General features: G+C 36.6%; 2 pseudogenes; both read left to right on the forward strand.

Annotated features, from left to right (window-relative positions):
* Positions 1-313: 313 nt before the first annotated feature.
* LOC106321315 lies at positions 314-1,693 on the forward strand (annotated as a pseudogene).
* A 946-nt stretch (positions 1,694-2,639) lies between these two features.
* Positions 2,640-4,404, forward strand: part of LOC106321313 — a 3,334-nt pseudogene continuing 1,569 nt past the window's right edge.

Raw genomic sequence — 4,404 nt, forward strand, 5'->3', positions numbered from 1 at the left:
TTGGTTTGACTCCAAGTTTTGAGTCACACTTGGCAATTCTCCCATAAGAAAATAGACATTGGCATGTTAAATGGTGTGAAAACTGAAGCTCTACACTTTCTTCATTTACAAACTCGATCTGCTTTGAACCTCACGTTCCTTAAGCTTCTCAAAAGCTCTGTTTGACCATTCCCCATAACAAAGCAAAAACCCTGAATGCGTTTTCTTTAAGGTAAAAACGTTCTTGTTTTATTTGATTTCTTCCTTTTTTTTTTTTTGGACAACTGTTTGATTTCTTCTTCATAGTCTCTTTCACCATCTCTAGCTCCATTGAAGAAAGAAGATGAGATATACTCCAAGATTACAAGGGAGAAAACTCATCATCCCTTCTTTCTTTTTCATCATAGCTCTCTGTGTACTAGCTTTCATCAACGAAATCAGATTCGGCAGTTTACTGAGTTTCGGACGATGTGCTTTGTCCAATGTTCCGATGAATAACGGTTCATCGGAGACTCCATTGTTGTCTTCTTCTTCTTCTTCTTCTTCGGGTGATAATGACATTAGGATTCTTGTCGGGATTCTTACACTTCCCGATCAGTACCCACGTCGGCATTTTCTCCGGATGATCTACGGGACACAAGCTATTCCCAACGGCATTAAGATCGACGTGAAGTTCGTGTTCTGTAATTTGACTAAAGAAGACCAGAAAGTGCTTGTCGCTTTGGAGATCATGCGTTATGATGACATCATCATACTCAATTGCAACGAGAATATGAACAAAGGTATCTGGTTTATCTCGGTTTAAAGTCAATTTCAGTTCGATTTGATCTTAGTTAGTTGATTTAGATCGGTTTGAGAACGAATTTTCCAAATTGAGATACCATTGTTGTTTTGGTTGCCTTCTTGGTGTAGTATATACAGGCTTGGTTTTGATTTGGTTTAATCATAAACCAAAACCATTATTGTATATGGTTCAATTCAGTTAAACATGGTTTCAATTTTAACGAAAAGAGGTCGTTTATCTTAAGGTTTTGCAAAAACATTTAGTTTATGAATATTTTTTTCATATTTAGTTGGTTTTACATTATATTACAATTTTTTTTTATTTTAGTTTGATTTGGACTACCTTGACCAAATTGGAATAGCCGTAACATTTTTAACTAATCTAATTTTTTCAATTCACAGGCAAGACCTACACATACTTCTCAAGCTTACCAGACCTATTCAACGAAACCGATTCACCAAACCCACCGTACCATTACATAATGAAAGCCGACGACGACATTTACATAAGACTAGAAAACCTCGTAGCATCTTTAAAACCATTACCTCGAGAAGATCTCTACTACGGCTACGTCATTCCATGTCAAAGCATGGACCCGTTCGTTCATTACATGTCAGGAATGGTTACTTAGTCTCGTGGGACATCGCAGTTTGGCTCAAAGACTCTGAAATTCCCAAGAAGCATCTAGAAGGTCCTGAAGACAAAGTGTTTGGCGATTGGATGAAAGAAGGAAGGCGAGGGAAAAATCGGTTTAATGCTAAATGGTCGATGTATAATTTCCATGAGCCACCGACTAAATGCACACATGAGCTTTGGCCTGACACTATTGCAGTTCATTTGTTGAAGAACCAAGAAAAGTGGATACGAACATTGAACTACTTCAATGTTACTAGCAACCTTAAGCCTTCTAAATTATACCACATACCGTAGATCGTTTTCTGGTTTGCTTTGTTTTCATTTGATTAGTATAATTTATACTTTCTTTTAAAATTGTTTTGTGATCGTTAATGTACTTTAATAATGATCTGTGTAAATAAGTATTTCAAACATGCTCAATAGTCAACAGAATACTTGGAGTATCACTGAATAAGTATTTCAAACATGCTCAATAGTCTATAATCAGTTCAAGTATATTAGACTATCACTGAACTTTGGTTCTAAAGTTGGCAGACCGTAAATCTTATTTTCACAGTTAGGATTTTTTTTTTTTTTTTTTGTCAACTTCACAGTTAGGATTTTATCTGTCAAATCAAACATTCTCAAATACTATATTGAATATACCATGTAAAAAATGCCCAAAAAAAAATTACCATGTAAACTAAAACTCTTAACAAGCTTCATGTTGACAACCATTACATTGATAAGACGGATACAACATGGCTAAAGAGAAATCCAAAAGTGGCTTTCTTATCTATAGTCTTGGCTAAGATTTCTAGCATCCTGATTTCTTGGAAATAGTGTTGTATGTGAAATAAATAAAAGAATTGAGTTGATTATATATGTTAACAAATTGCACTTATTTTGTTGGTCATTTCTCCATAAAATTTTTTAAGGTAAGTCTTTGAAATGGAATAGCAAAAATGTAAATCGGAAGTGATTTGCGAAGCGTCGGTTATGAGACTAAAACATGGAAAAGCTACATAGTGATTGCATAATTGGTAAATAAATCTTACGAATCCAAAATAGTGATCTAGCCATCATATGGAATAAGACTCACAAACTGAAAGAATAGACGTAAAAAACTATTAGTCGTGGGTGGTCGGACGTATTGCAAAAACATTACTAAAACAAGAAATGAAAGAAAATAAGAAAAAGATAGAAACATCTAAAAAACTTTGAGATATCTTGTAGGATCTTGAGATGTTCTTTCTCATTGATGGCTCGGATTAACCGGCAAGCATCTGATTTCACATGAAGTTTGTCCCATTGCCTTTCAAAGGAGTGGGAGAGTGCTGATCGGATCGATAAAGCTCCTTGCAGGAGACGGTTGCCTGCTTGATCAAACTCTCAACAAGCTTGAAAAACCAAAACTGACATACCCATTAATTCTACCACTAAACGTAAAATCGATTAAATTTCTTATAAATAGCCGGAAAAATAGAGAAGAGCAGGAGACACCAATACTACAATGCTCACAGAACACGGTGAGAAGAAACATAACTGGAGATAACATACAGTCGAGAGGAATCTCAACAGGAATTAGAAGAAAATCTGAAGCAAGGGAAAAACTGCAAAGACAAAAAGACCCAAATACAAGTATTAACAGATGTTAGGGATATAATCGTCACGAATTGGGGGTGAATGGGCCTCACGAATTGGATACAGCTTTGGCTGTGACAGAAGTAACATCACAGACGAATTTTACCAAAAGGCTTTTGAGCTCCGTGACCTACTAACTAACCCCAGCGGCAAGTGACATTATCATTTGCTCATAGGAAGAGTTGGCCTCGTCCTTCCCCCCCTCCCCCCTCTTTGAGTTTCTCGGGGCCTTCTGTTTCTGCTAATAGTGCTTACTGTCTTCTTCAAAGGGGGAAAAGTCGCCGTCGCCTGATTCAATCATCGACGCGACGGAGTTGTTTATCAAGCGACTTGGAAGCTTTCGTTGATTCTCTCCGTCCGTCTGTCTTCCAGTTTCGTAAGGAATCTTACCTTATGTTTGGTGTAGTGTGAGTTTGATTTCCCTGGTGGAGCTTGTGTAGAAAACGAATTAAGGTTCTCTGGTGATTCATATCGACTAGTTTTGAATTAGCTTTTCTGTCAATGGAGTGATAGAATATGGAGCTCGGCTTTTGATCGATTGGATTCTCTTGATCTGTAGTTGAGGATGACATTGTATAGTGATTCCTTTGATTGATTCTCGTTGACATTGATTCTAATCGTTATAAACATGATAGAAGCTGATTCGTTTCCGCTTTGTCGCAATGTACAGTTGCTTCTGCTGCAGCCATAGTTGTGAGGCTATAGAAGAGAATTCTTGTTTTAGGTGTTTGAATATTCTCAACATAACTTTAACTTACTAATTGGCTGATTATCTCAGAACATCGTTTCAACAGCTTTGTTTCGCTTCTTTTCTACATTCGAAGATGGGAAGCAGTCCAGCTCCATTTCCAGATATTGGCAAGAAAGCCAAAGGTAAGTTAGCAGATATTAGACATTGCTCTCTCCGTTGTGATTCCTATGTGTTTGACTATTTGAAAATCTGCGGATCTTCTAAACAAGGATTACATTTTCGACCAAAGGTTTACTTTGACAATGCTGAGTGCCACTGGAACGGTATGTTGGATATCAATTAGATCCTTTAACGTGAATATATTAAATCCATCTTATAGAAAAATAATTTTGCTTATATGCATGTTGAAGATTATCATGCCTATAGAATATGTGTTGCTACGTGTTTTTCTGGACCAAAGCTAGGGATGCATACTATAATATGCATTATTTGAGAGAAGCAATCAACTCAACTCAACATGGGAGTACTTAAGAATACTTGCATTGCATGCCTTTGTTCGTAAAATAGGTGATAGCTAGTAGTAGGTATATCCAGCTAATGCATATGCTTCAGTTTCCAAACATGGCCTGTGATGTATTATCATAAGTTGTAAAAAAATTAGTTGTGATCTAAGTAGGGTTGTTTGGTTCAG

Source organism: Brassica oleracea, unplaced genomic scaffold (assembly GCF_000695525.1).
Source record: "Brassica oleracea var. oleracea cultivar TO1000 unplaced genomic scaffold, BOL UnpScaffold01417, whole genome shotgun sequence".
NCBI lineage: Eukaryota > Viridiplantae > Streptophyta > Magnoliopsida > Brassicales > Brassicaceae > Brassica > Brassica oleracea.